This window comes from Agelaius phoeniceus, chromosome 2 (assembly GCF_051311805.1).
Source record: "Agelaius phoeniceus isolate bAgePho1 chromosome 2, bAgePho1.hap1, whole genome shotgun sequence".
NCBI classification, from domain to species: Eukaryota; Metazoa; Chordata; class Aves; order Passeriformes; family Icteridae; genus Agelaius; species Agelaius phoeniceus.
Window position 1 is genome coordinate 31,335,335 of NC_135266.1, and position 22,612 is coordinate 31,357,946.

Sequence of the window (22,612 nt, forward strand, 5' to 3'; positions counted from 1 at the left end):
TTTTGCCATGTAAAAAATATAGACACACAGTAGTCGAAGTTGATACAAGTAAAAATAATCTTTAAATAGCACCTAAAGTCATAAAAAGGTCTCAAAAATATGATCTTCCTGAAAGAAGATGAGTTGGAGCTGATTTGTTGGGTTCAGAAAGAAAACATACGGAAACCCAATCTGACCTTAATTGCAGCTGTGGCTTTCCTGGGATAAAATTGAGCTTCTGTTGATTTTGAGTCAGATCAAAAAAAGCATTATCTGAGATGTCAGCAAAAATGGGCATAGGTGAATGCTAAATAAAAGTACTACTGAGGTCTGGGGAAGTTTTGTTTGACTTAGATGGGGTGAGATAGGGCTTTCACTGTCCTAGTTTTAAATGCTATCCCTCTCTTTTACCAGATATAACAAATAGCTTGCACTAACCACCCTTATGGCTCAATGAAGAGTTTTATTTATAAAGTAGCCTTGATACAGACCCTCTTATGTAGCACCTTCACCTTTACTATCTACCTGTACTCCTCACACTGTAGGGAAAAATAATTAGTTGCAGGAAACTGCCCTCATTTTGATGCCACCCTTGGCTCAAAGCTGAAGGGGAAAGTGTTTTTATGCAAGAGAAACCTTCACTCCAAAACAGCAGCTTTGTCCCATTGGAAAACTCAGTATTATGCAGGGCATCATTTCTAATTTTATACCAAGTCAAAAAATGCTTCTGTATCACTAGTGTTCATTAAATGCCATTTAGAGTGAAGCTGACCAACTTAACTGGACAAAATATCATCATGCTTGAGGAAAGGTTTTCCTGTATTACACTGAGAGCATATTTTTCTCTTAGGGACTGTTTTCCTTGGACTTTGTCAATGGTAAGGGACTGATTAGGAATTTTGTATGTGTTATGTATTAGCTCAGAATGCAGTGGCTAAAGGGGAGTTGCCAGGACAATCAGGAGATGCAGGTAGCTGGGAAGAAGCCTGTTTTACTGGCAATGCCTCCAAGAAGGCAGACACAACACCACCGACCCCACGGTGTATTTTCTCTCTGAAGAAAATGATAAATGGAAGCTCTGCGTCTCGCACGTTGGAGTCGCGGTGTGCATGGTGCTGGTTTTTGCTGGGCTAAAATTCCTGGTTGCCAGGGTAACACATTTTGGAAATTCTCTACCCTGGGCGAAAGCTGCTGCAACTTGAAACCCGCCGTAGCTGATGCTTGGCGGGGGCACCAGCACTGCTGTGTGTGGGGGGCTGCTGGCTTTGCCCAGGGCTTTGGGGCAGGGAAACAAAACAAAATGGGTCCAAAGGAAGAGAAGAATGATTGGGAGTGTTCAGTACTTCCAGACTTCCAGGATGTCATAACCTGATTGTTTTCTCCACACCATGTCAGCCAAAGATGGGGGGGTTAGCTCATCTCAGGGCTGAATTGTGGGTGATGGGAAGAGGAGAGGTGTGTGTGCGCCTGGAGGGTGGGGAGAGGAGGAGGGTGAGAGGGGAGGAAAGAGAGATACAGGGTTCTGGCCACCTGCCAAGAAAAATAACTAACATTTTGCAAAAGAGAAATCCTAAGACTGAGGTCATAGTATGGAAAAAGTCTGTTTCACAGACTCTTGAGCCTGAATACAGGCCAAGTTTTTTAGGGGTTTTTTTTCCCCCTAAATGCAGGCATCCTATTAACATTTGAACACTAAAGCTCGTCCAGGAATAGAAAGATTTTGGTATCTGAAGTGCCTTAGTTTTATACTTTATTGGTAGACAGATATAATTTTTTAACAAGAAAGTGAGATTCTGAATGAGAAGCTCCCTCATTTTGCAATTAACTTATTTTATGACTATGAAGAACAAATTAAAGGAATCTAAAGAAGCGCCTGTTTCTCCCACAGAGTGACCAACTCGAAAAAAAGAGACATTTCAAGCTTGGTGGACAACTTTTTATTTGCCATGCAAAATACAAAAAGATACTGAAACCTGAAATGATGAATTTTCCTGTGTGGAAAAGTCTGACTGTTCAGCCATGAATAGCTATGATTTTTTTAAACCTTTATAGTGGCAGGCTGGCAGTTTCATGACAAATTACTTTTCATACCTAACTAAACAAATTGTTGAAGTTCTTCTGCCTTAATCTTTGGATTTGGATTAAAAGTCAGAGTGTGGATATTTTTTAACTGGGAAAAAATAACCCTTTGGATTTGTTAGGATGTTATTGCAAGCAAGTTTTCTGGTCTTTGATTTGCTAAGCTACAACTGGAGTCTGCCTTCCTCAGGGTAAGAATATTTCCACATTATCATTTCACCTGTGGTATTTTAAGAGGGAGAATATTATATCTCAGCATGTATCTTGGCTTTGTGCATTCTGTTCTTTGTTTAGCATGCAGACAAGCCTCATCTCCCAAAAGAGATGTGGAATATATTTATCGGCAGTTTTAGAACTGATGATAGATTTGACAAGCAAGCAGGGTGACACATTGAAGCTATCAAAGCTGGAGATGAATCAGGACAAAGGTTTGGATGAGGTATATTGTTCCTGAGATTCAAAAGGATTATACTTACTGATCATTCCAAAATCAGGGCAACTGTACCACTGACTTGCAAAGATAAAAGCTAAGTTTTTCCAAAGGGAAAAAAAAACAACCACATGGTTTGATTGGCCCACAGACCTTTTATGGCAAAATAGTGCAATTACAGCTGGCATTTCTGCATGCTGATTTTTATTAGTTTTGTAAGATATTTTGTCAGGATTCATTTGTGCTGATTCCCTCTTTCATGGCATAAACTGTAAGCAATTGTCAGTAGAGAGAAGGAGTCTCTCGACATATTTCTTCAGAGACACACTCCAGGAGGTGTGATAAATCAGGGATACTGAATTAAAACAGAACAGATCTGTTACCTGATAATCATGTGAACTTACTGTATATTTAATTGTGTTCGAATTTAGTGCAATTATGGGTAAAAATCCTGTACATTCACCATCAGCTTTCCTACTATCAAAGCAAAGCAGACAAATCAGCACAAATAATATCTTTAAAGTATTTAACACCACGATACAGACAAAGAATGAGCAAATCACCCTTTTGTCCCTGGCTTGATGACCAATTTTTGTGGCATTTAAGTGGGCATAGAGGGGACCTTCTGTTCTGAAGTCCCCCAGGGAGATGAGGCAGGCACCCAGATGTGTGACCTGTCTTGATGTAGTTCCGATGAAGGCCAAATACAGCAAAGAGCAAGGAAAGGGTCTGGGGCTGGGAACCCCAGAACATCACAGAATATACCCTCAAAAACAATTTGTCATTACTCTGGTCTATACTGGTTTTAACTTTTGATCTTAAGAAACAATTCAGATCCCTGCTCATGTAAAATCCATGTTTTCCTTATAACGTACAAAAATGTGATATGAGGCACAAACTTTAATACTTTTAATAACTGTAAGCAACAGCAATTTCTATACACTTCTATGGAAAAACAATGAAGCCTTTTGCCACAAACTGTTAAAAAAAAAATTGGGATTTCCTCTGTCACATGGGAAGATTTTGATCTCATAAATAATTATAGACAGGCATGATGCCTTTTAGCAGGACTTCTTTCAGTATTGTTTGAAAGATCAAGAATTCCTGTGAGTACATAGATTTGTGCTTGTGCTGTGCTGCCCATCTCCAGTTCAGTTAAAAAGCATTTCCCTGAGAGCAGCAGGCTTTACCGAGAGCAGCCTCAGTAAAGCAAGATGACTGGCATGTGTAGAAAAAAAGGGCTTGCTACAAAGTGACTACACATGGAATGAGCAGTTGGGGAAAAAAGAGGTTCCTGTGTTTGTCAGACTGGAGGTCTGCTTCTCCTGCCCATCCCTCCCAGCTGCCATCAGCACCCTGAGCGTTGTCCTGCAGCTCGGCTGTCCCAGCACAGCTCTGCTGTGCACAAGTGGTCCAGGAGCCAGGAAATGCACAGCCAGCCTAGGACAGATGCCCTGTCCCCTCCTGAAGAGTTTTACTCTTGCAGGCTTTGTATTCAGGATAAGGCAACCTCTCCCTGAGCCTTCTGCATGTATTTCATTACTGTCTAGGAGTGGCTGGCTGATGCCACTCTTCAGCAGGCAAGCTCTTGTGAGGAGCCCTGCTGCACCCACAGCAGCATCCAATGACTGATGCTGAGCAGGCAGGAGTCAGGGACCAAATTGCCAGCTCTGAAGCCTGGGAGACAATGGAATAAAGAGAGAAGGGGGAAGATCAGAGGTATGGTAACAGAAGACTTGTCATCCACAATTTTAGGGGTTTCCATTACTATATGTAACAAGTAAGACTAAACAAGTATAAAGACACACATAATACATAAACAGTGAGAGGTGGGCTGAAAGCTGAATGCTAAAGGTAGGATTTGTAGAAGGACCTATAATACTGATATTATTCCAAATTTGTATATATTTCCCTCAGACAAAAGTAGGTGGATTACTTAATAACCATCATCTCCAGGCCTTGTGAAAAGATTATATAAAGCAACAGCACTCCTTTTAAAATTATTTTGATTTATCTTTATCTAACAGAAATGGCCAAGTATCTCTTTAGCATGATGCCATTTGGCTCAATGACATTGCAGAGCTATGAATTCAGCATGAGAAGAACAACTCTTTCTGTGCACTGAAGAACATAAAAGTTCAGGTTCCTAGCTGCAAAGCAAATACCTCCTGCTCAAGCCACTTATGTTTTTCTACTTGAGAGAAATTAAAATCTCATCTTATTTCCTTGCATGCTCTTGTCATCCACTCAGATTTTTATTCAAATAAATCTCTGGTTCTTTTCAAAGAATGTCTTCTGTATGAGTTGCATTAGCTTTAAGGACTCACCAAGAACAACATGGTCCAGGCTGACACTCTCCCATCAGAGAAGGAACTGTATGAATCTTATCCTACAATTCTGCAGCTCAGTTAATTAAGTACTTGATGTCCTAAGAAGCTGCTGCCTCCCAAAGCCAAGGAGAGGAAGCTGCCAGACCCTGTTTCCATCTTTGGCCACCAGACCCAGTGACGTTCAGAGACTTTCCACCCATCACACCATGTTACACAACTCTTCCCCTCTCCCCAGCCCAGAGTGTTGATGAAATTAAGTAGCATGAAAAATTAACCCCACTGTTGTTGTAATGCAGCTGGGTAATGTGTGGCCTCATTTGCTGCTGCTTTGGTAGTGTTTGATGCTTTGGTAGTGTGGGACTGTGAATGGGCAGAGGGGAACCCAGTAGAACAAACGCAGGGAACAGCGCCAAAACCCTACCTACTCTCCAGGTATCCTTGGGCACCTTAGGCCCAATGCAGACTATGATTGCTGATTTCTCTTTCCCTGCCTTGTTACTTGCTGTCATCCTTCGCCATCCACCCCTTCTGCTTTTTTCCCTTCAATTTCTTCCCTGCTGCAACCTTTCTGTTGTTTTCCTACCATCGCATTCCTGGTTTTGTCAGGATTCATCACCTGCAGCCTCATTTCTTATTGTTTTTCACCTGTGTGAGCCCTCCCATTTTCTATTTCTTTTTTACAAAGCATGTCTCCATGTCTCCTGAAAAACAGAAAAGAAATAGAGAGATGTATGTAACAAGGGATACAAAAAATACACCCACAGTAGCTCAGATTTCTGGATTAGTGCATATCATCATTTGCCTCCTTTCTCCCTTGATTTTTTCCATCATGTCATCTCTGTTTAATGGTAAAGACTAACTTTTAACTCTTTTGTCAGGTGCTTGTTATTGCCCCAATCTTCCTTTAGGGTACATAGTTTTTCATTACTTCTCTTTCAAGAATCACACAAGAAAAAGAAAATAGAGAGAGAGAGAGATTAATATGGAGAAAAGTTTTACTTAGCTACAAAATGTTTTCCTTTTATAACTTTAGCCATGATTGACAGATAGGTTTATTTAATCAAATTGCCTTTTCTGACAGTGTATTATTTAATGAGGGAGTTCTCTTTTTTTGATTGCATAGGAAGTGTGGAAGCATCTGAGAATTTCTGATGTGCTATTTACTTATCCATTATGTTGGGAATCAGTGTAATTTCAATGTCAGCAGTGGAATTAATAACCATAACTGTTATCTGTCACAGAATGATCTATTTGGGGATTTTCTCAGCAAACCAGGATATATCCCCCTCCTTACACCACAGAAGGAAGTTTTAAAAAATAAGTCAAATTTGAATATGTTTTGGTTTTGATTATCCCTTCCAGGCTAATGGTAAAGGCACATATTTTTGGGCTTTAATTCAGCATGGAGTCACTGATATTAAATCCTTTAGCAACATAAATTATCCCTACTCTTTTTTCCCACTATTTATTTCACTCTGTTTCTCAAAAACATCTGTCAAGGATGGCTCCCCATTGAAGTGCACCCTCTCTTCACAAAAACAAAAACAAAAAAAACCAAAAAAACCTCCAACAAAACAGCAACAAAAAAACCCCAAAACCAACCAAAACCCCACCAACAAAAGAAAACAAACCAAAAAATCCCTGACACTCTAGTTTCCAGAGATAAGAAAAAAAATCCCTTTTTGGCAGTAGTGTGAATTTGTGCTGACTTTGTTCTGGTTTTGGTGTTGTGCTTCACCATGTGAAAGTAGGGGAGTGCCTGAGCAGAGAAATGGAATTCCATGAGAGAGGCAGAGAGGGCCCAAATCTGGTTCTTCTCTCTTGAGGTTATGTGCAGCCTCACATAAGTAAATAACTGATAAATGAATAAAACCTTTCAACTGATACATTTGATAAGCACCAAGACTTTTTATATGACTCCAAAGTAAGGGCAGTAACTATTAAATTAATTGCTTTTTAAATAAAACACATAAGAGAAATTTTTAAATCCTTCATTGTTCCTAAAAGTGTTTTAGTGCCTCATTAATTCTTGATTAGCCTGGTTGTTAAGAGGCCATTATTATGTGGTAATAAGGTGTAGGAAATTACCTCTAGGACTATAGTCAAGTCACACAGACCTGCTATAGTTAGCACCTCATCAGGTGCTCAGACCAAGTGCCAGTGGTGTAAATCAGGACTGCCCTGCCTGGTGGTGGGGCTCAGGGTGCTGCTCCTGTGTGATGGGATGTTAGCTGAGATGAGGTGAGTCCTCTGGACTGAGAAGTCCTGACAAAATATGATCCTCTCAGCAGCCTCCTGTCCTTCAAGGGCTTGCCAGTCTTGCCTTTGGCAGAACAGGAAAACTGCTATAAAACAGTGGAATAAAATTATTTTGCAATTACACTCATTTAAGTAATTTAAAATATGCCTGAAGCTAGTGCAGATGAAAGTTCACTCTTTGCTGTATGATTTGTTAGGTAGAGTCAGAGGAGATTTGGTGCCAGTCCAAGAGAATATCCCCAAACTAATGACCTCTTCAGGTCATTAATATTTCTTTTGAACACACAGTCCTTCTCAAAGCCTGCACAAACATTGGTAAAGCTAATCATTACTACCCTTTTACAAATAGGAAAATGAGCCTTGGGGGCTATTTTATTGGGATTTGATGCAACATTAATCAGCATTCTATGGAAAATATGTCTATGTCCTAGCTTGCATCTATTTATTTTTCAATGTGTATTATTTTATCTTTTTTCCCTAAATCTCTTTGAGGTTGGTGAGCTAATGCTCACCGTACATTATACAGCTCCCATTCATTACCTGTCCAGGGGGGCAATGTGATGCAGCAGCATCACCATCTTTGAAGAGCACTGAAGGTGCTCCAGCCAAAACCACAAAGCTCAGTGTCCTCAGAGGAGGGAGAGCCCCTGGTGTGGTTTCTTGGGGTATGTGTGACAGTGTCCCTCGCTCCAGCCCTGAGTGCCATCCCAGAACTCCTCAGGGACTGACCCTGAGCCACAAGCAGCTGGGGAAGAGCCCCTCCCATGTCTCCATTTCACCCTTTGCAGGCTCAGAGCTGGGGCTGTGGGACAAAGTCTCCATACTTGGTGTTTCAGCTGCATCAGAAGAAGCCCCAAGACCTGTGCATGGGAAGGTGCTGCAGGCTATGGGCACCACTCCCCCTCATTCCCAGAGCATCCCAGAGGGCATGGCCATCCTTCCAAGCTCATTTTCAGCCTGTCCTTCTCACTGTGACGAAGGACACCCTCAGTTTGGCACTTTGTTTGGCTGATTTTGGGTGTGCTTGCCTGCCTGCCGGGTCACTGCCATGGCAGTGACAGAGCCAGGCCCCACAGAAAGCCATGCTGCTGATGCCTTGTGGAGGTTGACCCAGAGCAGAGGCTACACAGAGTTAAACAGTAAAGTAGGTATTTATTAGAAAGCCTCAATGGATACACCTTGGGCAGCACAAGAGCCCAGCCAGGGCTACATCCAAGGTGAACCCAAAATGGTCACAAAATGGGCGGCTGTCATGGGGTCCCACGCTTTTATAAGTTCTGGTCCATTTGCATATTGGAGTTAATTGTCCAGTTATAGCTTTAGCTGATGAAGTACCATCCTTCTTGTTTTCCTCTCTTCAGTCCACTGTTGTTTGTACTCTTGGGCCTGAGATTTGGATCATTTGTTCTTGTTCCCCAGCTAGAGAAGGAATTCTTTTGTCTACCTGCTCTGTGAAGAGAGTTTACTGTCCCCTAATATGAAGCTCAGAAGTACACACTAAAGCAGTACAGAATTTGAAAAATATGAAAGCTAAAACCTGAGGCACCACCAGCAAGCAGCAGAGCCATCGCCATCAGACAGGCAGTCAGAGACCATCACCCCAGCTGCAGTGACATCCCACACACAGCCCCAGTGGTCCCAGGCAGGGCTGCAGGAGGCATCTATCTGCTGCTCCTTTCTACTGGAATGTATTTTTAATATCACATGATAATAATTAGCAGGCCAATTGTCATAGCTATTACAAGGATGGGGGGAAAACTCCACCAAAAAGCAAGTATTTAAAGGCCACTTCTGAGTGCATTTCAGATCTCACAAAAACTACTGGAAGAAACAACTACAGCCCAAACCACAGACTTTTAGGAGTTAATAATGACATGAGCGTAGCAGTAAAGAACATCAAGAGTTAACAGTCCCAGTGTGATAAAATATTTAATCCTAATCTAAACAAGCAATATAACAAATCCTTGTAAGGAATGAATGATCTCTCACATGTAGCTTAAAATAATCAAATTTTGATTTAAAATACCAAAATAGGTCAAATGTTATGGGTTTTTCTGGAAGAAATTGAAATCGTCCAGTCCAATTTTATTTTTTATTTGCAACACTCTGCAGATGAATAAATGCATTCTTTACACAAAACCCTCTTGCTCTGTCTCAGGTAGGAATGTCTGTTTGCCAGAGAATTAGGGACTGTGGAGTGTTGACATATTCTGTTCCAGTAGCTCTGCTGTGCTCTGATAGAAGAGAGATTGTTATGTGGAGGAAGATACAGTTTCAGCACCTCTTCACCTCCCCACCTTGGCTTTGGCTTTCTTTCACTTAAAATCTCCTCCTAGTGCAGGCTCAAAGATGAAGTAGAGAGTGAACAGTGTGAGATGTTGGGTCACAGGCACATCTGAGGCAGTGCCCATCCCAGCAGGACCTGGAGTTTCTGTTCTGGCTGAACAGTGACTTTGTTTAAAAGCAGTGAATCTCTTTGCCTCTATTTCCTCTTTCTGACTGCATGAGAATTATCATGGGTTTGCACTTTTGATTTCTTAGGGTGTTGGGAAATGTACCTATGCAGATATCTCTCACTAGAAAACAGTGCAATAGGATGAAGCCCAGTAGCAAATTGGTCTTGATAGGATGGATCCTGTTTCATACTAGTTAATGGTCCTGGTAATGAGGAGAGCAAGTTTGTTCAGCTAGATGGAAGAGTGAGAGAAAGTATCAATAAGAAAATTCTGACAGAATTCCTTTTTTTACTCTCTATTCTTCTTTGGAACTCCTTTCAATTGCAAATAAACTTGAAGCTTTTGAGACATTTATAAAAAGATGTAATGAGGGCTGGTTGCTGCATTTTTGGAACAGGAAAAACCTTTCTGTAGTACACTGAAAAATACACAATGATTTCTTTAGACTAATAAACACTCTGCTGGAGATAATCTAAGGGTTTGTAGAACTTCTGGAAAGTCATTTACATATTTCAAAGCTCTTTATTGTCAGTCTCCTACATTTTGCCTATTTTATTTCTTATTTTTATCTGGCATCTCTGCTGTCATCAGCACTAAAAATATTTAAGTGCCTGGTATAATACATACATCTGAAGTTTTTTCTCTTATCAGTAAAAATCATTTGCCTTGAAGGTAATATAGTGAGCTAAATTAATTGCTGATGAAACTGGTTTTACTAGAGTGACACTGATGATAAAAGTAACCCAATACATTTAGTTCAGGAGATCTACTTTTGACCATTAACAATGTTACTACTAAATTGAATTCTTCAAAAGTCAAGTGTCACTCCTTGTATATATGACTTTTTGAATATATATTGCACAATATAGACACCATATTTGCAGTTGTACTAAGTTAATGTATGATTATCTATAGGGTTTATTCTTATTTAAATATCAAACAGATAATTATCTACAGCTCTGACAATATTAAGTTCTGCATATTTTCTTTCCACACCCAAAAATACTGAAATTCTGAAATAATAGTGATTGTTTTGATTGGACTGAAGCTGATATCAAGTAATAGCAAGTTAAGTAATACTTAAACCCATTTTTTCAAAGGTGGAGGCCATAGGTAGATCCTGTTGGGCCTACATAGAATTCTTTTCCTGGGAACTCAGTGTCAGATAACCATAAATGTCAAACATATAAACCAACCAACCAGCTATGTAACAGAGTAGATTTAAGCAAGGATTCTTTATTCCTATCTGATTCTATAAAATAAACAAACAAAACTTAAAAGCCAGCAACACAAATCCCTCCATTTCAGTCACATAGCAATCTGAGAATCCAAATCCTGTGTGCTTGGTTCATTGCAATACTTGCTCACAACCCTGCTGGGGATGTTTGCATCTATTAATGTCAGTCTGACAACTGATGACAGAAAAAAATATTTCCCTGAAAGTTTCAATTAACTGCCAATGAGAGGGGAAAAAATGAAAGAAGCCAGTAAGTATTGTGGACCCATATGAAACTCAAAACAAATCTAGGTTTAGAACTTTGCAAACAGAATTAAATTAGCTTCTGAATCAGTAGGAGTAATTGATATTTTGTTTAATACAATAACAATTATCTGGGGTAACTGAAAATAAAAATAGTTTTGTTAATTTTCTCAGCAAAATGTAAAAGAACTACATCCAGAGCTGATAATTTCACTTAGGTTACCTTACTCCTGACAGAGCTTGGGCAGCCTTGTTATAGTACTAGATACAAGCATATTTCAAAGTAATGTTTTTGAAAGCAGGAAAAAAAAGCACAGCATTTCATAAATGTTGCAATTTATAATTTTATGTAGAATTTAAACTTCTTTAGTTATTTAGGGAAAAGCATTGCTCAAATCTAGCAACTGCCAAGCATTTTGGCTGGTCCTCACACTGTTCCTCATGGTTAAACTGTGTTAGAAAATTGCCCTCAGCTCTAAATCCCTCACAAAAGATTCTAGTCAGTCTTGTCCATGCTTGAGCCGTTGTGAAAAATTATTGTTGACATTTTTCTTGAGATGATTCAACATTTCCAAAGCTTTAGGATGGCAGAAAGCATTATCAGACATCATTTAGACTTCCAAATGAATATTTTTTATGTGATGGTTGTGGTGGTTTGCTGCTGGGTGGTAGAAGTTGGCAATCAGAATACAATTGTGCCTAATTCATTTTTACACAGTATTCCTATTAGTTAAAATAGGCTACTTCTTTTCAATTCTTTACAATTTCTTTGCAATTTCTTTACAATCCTGACATAGGATTTTTGATTGATTTTTTCTCAGAAACTGCCAACATGATACTGCCAGCATGCCAAGCTGGTGTCCAGAAGAAAATTTAAGAGCAGTGATAAAAGGAAAGGATAAAATAGAAGCACTTCTTGCAAACAAGGGTTTGTAATAGATATTCTGACATTATATGAATGATGAGGGATGGAAAATTCATAAGGTTGTGTGGAAGTGCAACACACACTCTGAGCATAGAAGACTGACCTATAACTCATAAGATAGTGTGTTTCAAGTGAGTTATGAGAGTTGTTCCCTGGTGTATATTTAAAAAGAGACATTAGAAAGGAGATATAGTGTGGTTTACTGTTTGAGAGCTAAATTCATAATTTTTTCCAAAGGGTATTTTTTAGAAAAAGGACTTTTTCTTTTCTTTTTTTTTTTTTAATACATACATATTGGAGTGCAGGTGGTGTATTTCTGCACAGCATGTGCATCTGAATGCTGGGAATAAAACTCTTCTCATCCATGGAGCAGCCCTCAGCTGACTATTTTTGCTGTTGCTATGACCAAAGGAGATTATTTCTAAGAAAGAGGAATAGCCAATTATGCATCCTAGAAGGGGTTATCTCAAAGTGAAACAAGCAGGCTAGAAGCACTTGGTGATATCAGACCCCAGGGCAGCTGGGGGAAAACCCCTCCTCAGTGGAGCTGCACAGCACAGTTTGAATTGATGGGACCCTACATGAGCACCCATCCCTTCACTGCTGCTCCGTGGGAAGCAAAGGAATTCTCTGACCACTGCAGCTCACACATGTGTTGTGTTCATGGCCATGTTCAAGGTGCCAGTGCCAGCCTCCACCTTCCCTGACTGTGCAGGACTTGTGCCCCAAGTCCTGGAGCTCCCTTAGCAGCTCCTTCCCTCTCTCCCTTCCCCCTTCAGCCCATCCTCAAGCAAACCTGAGAATTCCTGTATTTTGGTGGGACTGCTATCAGTTCAGAGATGTCTGCCCTGTTGGGATTATCTTTTCCCCAACATACCAGAAGCAGAGAGGAGTAAAGAGAGCACTATCACTAATGCACCATCTCCTAATGAATTAAGTTTGGTAAGCTAAGTAACCCTGTTGGAAACACGTGGCCATGGATGCAGCTTCAGGAGCAGGCTGCAGGACTCCTGAGGAGCAGCAATCCATTTGCCCCATGGGGCAGAATCTGCCTGGTGTTGGGCAGAGGGCTTTGCTTTCCTTTTACAGTCTGCCTTGGAAGGAAAAAAATAATGCATTTTTCCCTGTGCCTATCTTGGCTGAAAATGAAAGGCTCTGAGAAATCTGCTCATGGGAGAGGTTTAAGCCCATTCCCACAGAAATCTCAGGGCTGGAAATTTTGACAAAAGTCACAATGGTCCCTGAATGTTTAATGCACAGAACTCCCTATGGCTCACTTCTCAGCATCGAGTGATAGCACATCACCTTGGCCATGTGTGAGCTTTCAGGTCTTTCTGCCTTTTGTTTCTTTCTTTTTTCCCCCCTTCTTGCCACACAGTGAAATTAGTTATTAGAATTAGTTATTTGACAATTTATTCTGACATTGTATTATTCCAACAATAGTGAATGTAATGGTGTGTAATTAGGAGCCAGAATATAACAGTGGTATGAAGATGATTTTCACAGCGAGATTTCTTTAAATTAAAATTTCATTACTTGAAAAGTGTCATGCTTTTGCCCTTTCCAGAGTGTGAACAGTGTCCATGAATGAAAGGGATGACCCTCAGGGATGGATAGCGTGAGTTTCAGTCTCTTGCACTCCAGTTGGAGATTCTCCCAAGGCACGGCTCTTCCATAATATGTGAATCTATAAGGGCACAATATATTTTAAAGTCTCTGCAAAGTGTTGATTTTACAGTGAAACTCCTTCCACTTTTGAGGAGGTGGGGTTGTTTAGGGAGCTGTCTGTGTAGCATCTGGAGTTGTGAAAAGTCTGTAGCACTACAGACCTGTCAATTTTCTATAGATTATCCTCACAGCCCATATCTTTAAATAAAACGGTATGCTTCCTTTCACAGTAGCCAACTGGATTCTTGTCTGTTTATTTTCTTCTTTTAATCATTTTTTTCTCCATCTAGTCAAATAAACTGCTAAATTCAGTGTGTATGCTATGGAACTTCATCCAAAACTCTACTGTCTCCTTCCTGACAGGGCTGACAGAGAGTATAATCACTTGTATTGTCCAGAGTACTGTTTACATAAAGGAGCAATAAATACCTGTTGAAATTTTTACTGGAGGCCTCCCAGATGGATGGTTCATTTATTATTACAGACAGGGTTTCATTTACTTAGTTATTAAAAAAAGCAGGCCGCTACAGCCCATTTATAACTATATTAAAACTAAATGAAGCTATAAGTATTGCAGACGGGACTGAGTAAAATACATTTAGTGACTTTCCAGGAAATGGCTAGGCAAAGTATTTGAAAGGAAATGCTGAAAACTTCAGGGGTCCTGGTGTGTCTTTCACAGATGTGCTTCTACTGGCTGGAGCTGCAGACAGAATGGAGGAGGTATAGTTCCCATATGTTCCTGTGCCATTCATATATTCTGCAATAGCCTCTCTGTATCAGCCAGTCAGCCATGAGCCTTTGGGAATTGTTCCTTTCCTCCTCTAGCCTTTCTTGACATGGAAAACTCCAGCTCAGGATATCCAACAAACTTCTTCTTTATCCCAGAGACAAAATACCAACTGAATATCAACTCCAGTTACAAGAGGAGATGAAGGCACTCCATCAGCATCAATCTGTGAAGGAAAGGCAGGTTAATCAGGTGGATTGCAGAGGTCTTAGTTTGGAAGGTATCACCAGAGGTCTACACCGACAGCTTTGAAAGTGGAGTAAAGATTGTAGATGGTCTTTGTGGCACTTTTCTAGCACTGATGACTTTTCACCAGACATTCTCACCCCTCCTTTGAATAAAGATAAATTGGTTAGTGGATAGGAAGCACACAGTTGCCTGTGAACCAGACCATGATTTTATTATGTCCAAGCTAGAAAAATAAAGGGCAGTCCCAATAAGGAAAGGTGGGTGTCCCAAAGCATAAGAAATTGTTGACCATAAATAGATGGGATAGAAAAGCCTAGAAACAAGGCAGCTTGAAATTTTTAAAGCAGAGTTTGTTAGGTTAGCAGAAGGCTGCATTTCCAGAATCAAGGCAAAAACCAACAAAAAGCTAGTTCAGCATCAGTGGTGAAGTAAAAGTAGTAATTAGAAAGAAAAAGCAATTTGTGCAATAGACATGAAATTTTAAATATATGTAATATGATTACATATACATGCAATATAACAGTCTAAAAAGAAAATGTAAAATACTGAATATGGATAAAAGGAATGGATGATACTAGACAAAAACTCAAGGACAATGAGAATATGATGTTTCTTAAGGTACATGAAGAACAACAATAATAAAGAAATTCTAGCAATAGCCCCTCATTAGCTGGAAGTATTAAAGCTGTAATAATGTTAGAGTCAATAAATATTTTTTTTACATGAGAAAAAGCAGGTTTTCCTATTAGACAGACAGGAAGCTGAACAGTGTCTAGAGACAATAAGTTATTTACTATCAACTACCCTAGAGAGAAGTATCTGTATGCCTCAGATCCTCCATGTCACCATACAGACACTGGCTGGAACACCACTGGCCAGCAAAATCTGAGGGTCATTCGTGATGTACCTTGAAATGTGGGGTAAACCTCACCCTCATGAGGACTCCAGCATAAGGACAGATGCTTGTACTGCTGGGGATTTGCAGTAAGAGATCATTTGTAAGGAAATAATCACTGAGTACAAAATCAGATGCTGCACATTCAGCTCGGAGAATTGGCAGTGGCAGCTCTGTCTCAGACACATTAAATTCCCCAAGATTTCTGCCACAATGGCTGACACATAGGCAGTGCTGCAGTTCATGCACTCTTACTTCATTTCACATTTGAAATGAATATTTTTTAGGTGGCAGCATCAGCAATGGCTCAGAAATCAGAGGGAGAGCGTTAGTAAATAACTGCTAATCACACCTAGAGAAGCTTTGGGGGGGTGCAGGGGCAGGGAGGCAAGGAACAGATCAGAAAATTGCAAGCAGCACATTCAAAACTCTTATTCCTCAAATGTGCTTCCTCCTGTCACACAGAGCATGATTAGCCATGAAACTTTGGCAAGCCCTCAGACTGATTGGACTACTTAGGTGTGAGCTGCTGATATGTCGCTCATCACTCTTCCCTTTTTCAGAGTATTTGTGCATTTTTTGGTGCCTTTCTTGCTTGGGGAGCAGCCTCACAGGGGTTTGTTTCCTTGCTTTCCTCAATCTCTCTCATTTTTCAGGAGGTACTCTGGGTCCTTCTGCCCAAACATTCTCAAGAAATGCTGTGGTCTGCGGGGCACTTTCTCACCACCCTGCCAAGGACTTAAAAAATTCAGGGAATGATTCAATTGCATTTGTTGTCCTTTTTTTATAGGGGAAAAACATCACCAGGGCAAACACAGTCGCTCACAGGGGCAGCTGCTGCAGAAGAAACCTTATTTCAGCTTCTGCTCCTAGGAGAGAGTGATGGCTGTATCCCTTGGAGAGGACTGCCTTGCATTTCTAATGAGACCATCAGTGTAATGGGAATTTAGCAGAATATTTAGCTGGTCTAAATGGTTTTGAAGAGCAGTGCAGACCAGCCTAGATGGATTCAAGCCAAGGACAGAAAACTTTTCCTTCACAGTATCTATTTTTTATTGGAATTGCTAATTCTATTTCTATAGACTGAGTCCGTTTTTCAGGCATTTAAATTCTACACTCTGGAATTAAATCTCACATTGATATATAGGCTTCATTCCAGCATTAAGTGCATTAATATTTCACCAGCCTGATTTTACTGGCTTTCTCCCTCTGTTTTTAATTAGATTTGATGGTATTCTATATAATCATGTTTTCCTGCATGTTTCTGTGTAGCAGAACTTGCACAAACTGTTTGTTAGGGGATTTTTACAACTTAAACATCATATATACAGAGTGAATTTTAGATGCTGCAAGCAGTGCTTGCAGAGGTCTTACAATCCTGCTGAAAGCTCTGTTACAGCACTTATAAAATATCCTCTTGATCTCATTGCTTACCTTAATCCATAAGCTTTTGACTTTATTTTGTATAAAACAAAAATAAATACTACACTTTTCAGATAATATAAATGCATGAGCTTTTCCAAAGTGAAACATTTGCATCAATTATAGCACTAGAGTGAAAAATAATTTCAGCAATCAGAATCTAATTAATTAAAAATTACTACTGTATAAAACCAGCCACTCCTATATTTAGGATTTGTAAACAAAGCTATTTGAAATACCTGTTTTGGCTGTAGGTAAGTAGTGAATATAACTGCCCATCTGTTACGTGCAAGTAACCAAGGTTATAGCAACGACATTCATTTTCCTTTTTTCTCTCTTTTTTTTCTCTTTTTTCTTTTTTTTTTTTTTTAAGAAAGGAAACATGTTCATCTGTTTCTTATGAATTCTCTGTACTTCTTACCAGGCATAATTTTCCTAGCATTTCTCTTTTAGAAAGCAATGGAAGACAGCCAGAAACTGAAGGTACATTTGTCTTATTGGAGCTTAAGTCATATTATGTACGTGAGCACTCATAGCTGAAACAATCCCAGTAACATAAGGGCACAGTCTGTGTAGGAACATCAGATTCCCACCTGGCATTCTCTCTCATTTTTCTGGGGACAAGAGTTAAAGGTCTTATACTGTGCTGTGCCCCTGGGAAGGTTTTGTTTTGCTTTTTTTATAATGTGAAGGAATACTTTTCTTCTCCTATATCAGTGCATCAGTTGTGACTTTAAACATCTGGGGTCAGTCTGAAAGTCTTCTAGCATACTGCTACTTAGAATAATATCTATTTTCTTTCTGGGTTTCTGGTAATATCAAAACTAATGCCCAGTTCTTGAAAGGTCAGTATGCATTTATGGGAAAGAAAATAAAATGCCAGTAAGGTACATTGAAAATAAGATAATTTTCCAAAAGCATTCAGAATAAAACATTGTGGTAGCCTAAACTCAGAGCACTTAGTTATTTGATTTTGGTATTTCATTGCAACTCTTTGCTTCAGCTAAAATCAAAGTATTTTTCCACTACTGAAGTTCCTTCCCTACATAGTGGGAAGAAATCATAGAAGGCCATAGTGCACATGATATTCTGACTGAGATGCTGCCTAGAATTAAACTGGAACAATACACTTGATCAGATTAACACGTTCAGGAGATATTTTACAGATTGCAAAGACAGCACCTTCTGAGTTTATTTAAATGACAATTTCAATATACAAGTATTTGTATCCTGGGCTCACAAATTTGGCATGTTCTCTCCTAAAGCATTAGAGTTAATGATTTAATTACTATCAATATTTTTCCCTTCCCTTCTTGATTTTTTTTTCTGGTCATTATAATGACCAACATTATCATGAAGAAAGACTGTATCTTGTATAGTAGCTTAGACCACCAGAGGGACGTAGAGTTTTGTCCCTCACTTGTATAACCTCTCTTGAGATGCCAAAAGGGAACCTTTTTCTAATCAGAAAAAGAAAAAAAAACAAACAAAAAAAAAAAAAAAAAACCAAACAAACCACAGAGGAATTTTTTTAGAGTTTTATGCCTCAGTAAGTAATTTGCAGGGGAAAGGAAAGCAACCATTAGGCCAAGGAATGTGAAATTTATCAGAGGTTAAAGTGAAATACAAGGTGTGAGGCCTGCTGCTTCTTTCATGTGCACCAGCAGGTGTGAAGGATAATTCCAGGATTCAGGCATGTCTTCACTGTAGAAGAGAATAGATATCCTTCTAAGTAGGGCTATGCTGGAAGCACCTCAGAGTGGCCTCATCATCAAAAGTGACCACAGATTCTTCGCTGGCTCTTGAGGACGACCTCCTCCAGACACTGCTGCTTTGACATCTCCTTCCCCAGCAGCTCCTTCTTCTCAGAAGGAGAATCATCCAGCTCTGCCAGAAATCTTTGACATAAGGCCTGACTCTACCCTCACACTTGAAACTTGTTGTTATTTGGATGTTAATTCCCAGAGGGGAAACCAGATGTCTTCCTGCTGCTCCCTGCACTCTGGCTGGGCTGAAGAAAACACATGCTTGGGACTTAGCTTTCCTGCAGTGACAAACCAGGTAAAAAGGCAGACAAGCAAAACTGCAGAATTGCAAGTCTCAACTATTCCATTTGAGCAAGGTGGTTCCCTGGCAGCCTGTGATGACCTTCCATCCCAAATCCCCTGTAATTTTGATCAGGAGCAATTCCTGGCCCTGTGGCATGTTGGGATGAGCAAGAGTCCCACAGGTCTCTCTGCAGTGCAGCACAAGGCTACCCCAGCCCCAGTACCCTTCTGAGCCAGTGCAGTGAGTAACCCTCAGATTAAAACAGGTCAGGGTTTCTAAAGAGCTGTAGGAGATTTGGACACACAGTCACATTGACGTTGGCAGATGTTGTACATCAGTGCCCTCCAGACCACTCTGTATTTTCCTCTTTATGTAAGTAAGCCTGCAGAGCCCCTGCTTTTCCCCTGTAACTGAATGGCCCATCATCCCAGGTTGCAACCCCTTGTTCCTGGAGAATGAAACCAGCTGGCTTGCTGAGGCATTTCCCAATATCCCAAACCCATCCTCCTCTCCTTTCATTGTGGCTCTACCTGTCACATTCTTTGTAGAGAAAGGAACAAATGCATTAATTAGAGAGCAGTGAGCACTCCTGCCTAAACCCACCCCTCACTGCCTCCACAACCTCACAGAGATTTCACTAAAATGCATAATTAGGTTCTGCAAAGTGACTTCCTGACCATATGTGCCCTTTTCAAGTGCAGAAGCCCTAAGTGGTGCTGTGTGTTTTTCAGAGCTGCTTTGAGTACCACTTCATTTCTCTGGCTTTTGTTTACAAGGTTGTATTTACTTACCTCTTTACTGGTGCCCAAATACATAAAAGCTAGGCTCATTCTAAAAAATCTGAAAGCTCATGCATGATGTCACTTACTGGACTGAATTTTGCATGTTCTGAAAAAAGTGTAAAGGCTGTGTTTGCACATGAGCTTGTCTGTGCTTGTCTCTCCATCCTTATACTAAATTTGCCAGACTATGTAAAGAAATCCCATCCCAAACAAGGGTTGTTTTAAACATGGTCTGAAGTGCTCTGCTAACATGGTGTACCAAAGCTCATTCTGTGCTGAATTTGTGTCAAAGTGCTTTTGAGATAAATTACAATTTAATGTAACACCTCTTGTGAGCTTAGAGTATTTTATTTCTCTTCTGTTCTCACTCTTTTCAAGTGGGGTCTTCAAGTGGTCCAGTTGTGGCATTTTTCTTTCAACCACCATATTGTTTCCATGATGGAAATGAGCTGTTAAGGAGAAACATTCTTCAAAAACATTCATACTTAAAACCAATATACCTTACTTAAGACACTTAGTGCAAAATAGAATCCCTGTAACATAAACATCTCCTCCTCAGCCCAGGCCAGGTGACAGTGTCCTGCTCTGGCTGTGGCTTTGTGGATGATGGCTGAGGGCCTCATGTGAGAGTGAAAGCTGTCTGGGAGCCAGTGAAGACTTTCAGGCACAGAGGTTATACCTGCACAGCTCTTGCTTTACAAGGTAGACCTGTACTGGCAACCTGATACATCCTTGTATCAGCCAGATCCCTCTCTAGGAGGAAAAAAACCCAAGTATTTTATGATGACCGGGTTATTTTTCCTATCCCCAGTGTTAGGAGCATGTTTGTATTCTGATGGTAGTTCCAAAAGGGGCTGTGAGCCCCAGGCAGGCAGTGCTTTTCTTGGAAAGCAGCACTTCTAAAATGAAAAACAGACAGGGAAAATAAAGATGGTCTAAGATGTACAAGCAAGGAGAGTTTGAAGGATCAGTGCTGCTCTTTGTTATTCCTTTTGTCTGAATGGTACTGGATTGTAGTCCTTGTCTCACACCACCACACAGCCTGAAGGCTTCTAAATATCCTAGTTGCTTCTAATGACAAGCTCACAAAACATTTTTTTATATGTTAATACAAAAATCCAGGACACTGATAAATACACAGAGGTATCTAGAATGTTTCATTATATGCTTTTGATTTTTCAGCTTCCATTTAGGAGAAGAACTAAACTGCTAAACCTAAAGTAAATGTACTTAACTACCACATCACTAGCAGAAATTCATGCACTCGAGGAAGAGCAGGAAGTGACACCCTGGGAGTTCTTTTCACACAAGCATACCACTTTCTGGTTAAATCACTATCAGTGCAGATTTCATCACATAAGTGCCAAATTCCAGATCTGAGCTTTCTATTTTCATGCAGTGCTTTCTGAGGCATGGCCTAAACAGATCCAATTAAAAGAATGAGCAAATATAAGATTGTTTGGATCCCTGTAAGTGACGAGATCCAAGGCTAGTATGGATCTTGTGGTGTTTACAGGAAGTTTTGCCTCTCTGATGTGGTTTATTTCCTAGAGCTGTATCCTGTGTCATCATACCTGCCCTGTTTGCCCACTTCTCAACAGGGCTTGTTAGCTGGGTCAGTGCTTGCATTGATATGGCCATCAAAGGTTTGCTGATTTGGGAGATGGCAGAGAGAGCTTTTTCCTGACAATGGACATACTTTGAAATAAAACACAGGCGAGTCCTGCTGGGAGATTGTCAAGTCCCTCCAATTCAATGAGTGTCCTGTATATTCGAGGTGTCTGCACTGCCAAGAGATTTTGCTGAGTTTGATACGCTGATTTTACAAAGGAGAAACGTTGGCACAAGTAGAAGGAAATGTGGGGAAAGAAGCAAGAGGAGAATCTTTAAGAGGTGAACTGGCAAGAATCTGTGCTCCGACCCCCAGCCCTGCTCTCACCCACCTCCATTCCCTGAAAGGTGCCGTGGGGAGATGGGGAAGCAGCTGTGACAGCAGCAGCAGGCAGGGGCTGTGCGCACACGAGGCGCTGAGCAGAGCGTGCTGGGCTCTGTGCTCTTTTCAGGCACAGCACACCATGGAGCCCATGGAAGAGTCATGCTCTGCAGGCACGCTCTTGGAAGATCTAGGCACAAGTACAAGGAGGTGGTTTGAAATTACTACATATGTCTTCTTGCAATACTTACACTCCAGGGACCACCCACGGCACAGGATGTGTTTGAATTGCTCACCAAGCTTTCTTCTGGAGCTGAGATGAAATTACAGATTCTTTTTTCCGAGAGTGCAAGAAAAATTAGTAACTTTCTGAATTATTACTATTATTACCAAGGTACTTTTTAAAAATAGGTCCTATTCTCTAAAGACTTTTCAAGCACTGAGGGAAATCTTTGCATGTCTTCAACTCCTTTAACTCCTGGTTACTTAATCTTAGATTGTAAAAAAAAATTTATGGAGATAAAACCAGATTCCTCTTCTTTGTGAACCAGTTTAATCAAGTTGGGGAAAGGATATGGGAAGGCAGGATGAAACCCTCATTAGAAAAGATGCATTATTTTCTATATTTACATAACAGTGAAATCCTGTGGATACTCTTGTGCACTAAGAAAATATATTTTAGTTTTAATTGCTTCAGTCAATGTCAATTTTACAACAAGCATGCAATAAAGTAAAAGTGGCCTTTGGGAAACATCACTGAACTTTATTTTGTGCTGCAGTATTGCAAGTGTAAACATCTACTTTTGTTTTGTAAGCTCAAAGCCAAATGGACAGAAATTTCCTCTCAGGGAGAGTACTGACCTGTCAGCATCAAAAATATTCTTTTTAGAATATAAAATTGTTTGTCAGTGATTGTAATAACAAGAATTTTTGCAAAATCCATTAT

At 40.2% G+C, this 22,612-nt stretch overlaps 1 protein-coding gene across 2 annotated transcripts in view; it reads left to right on the forward strand.

Moving 5' to 3' along the window:
- AFF3 (ALF transcription elongation factor 3) overlaps positions 1-22,612 on the forward strand; it is a 329,101-nt gene that overhangs the window by 209,621 nt on the left and 96,868 nt on the right. The gene's annotated exons all lie outside the window — the stretch shown is intronic.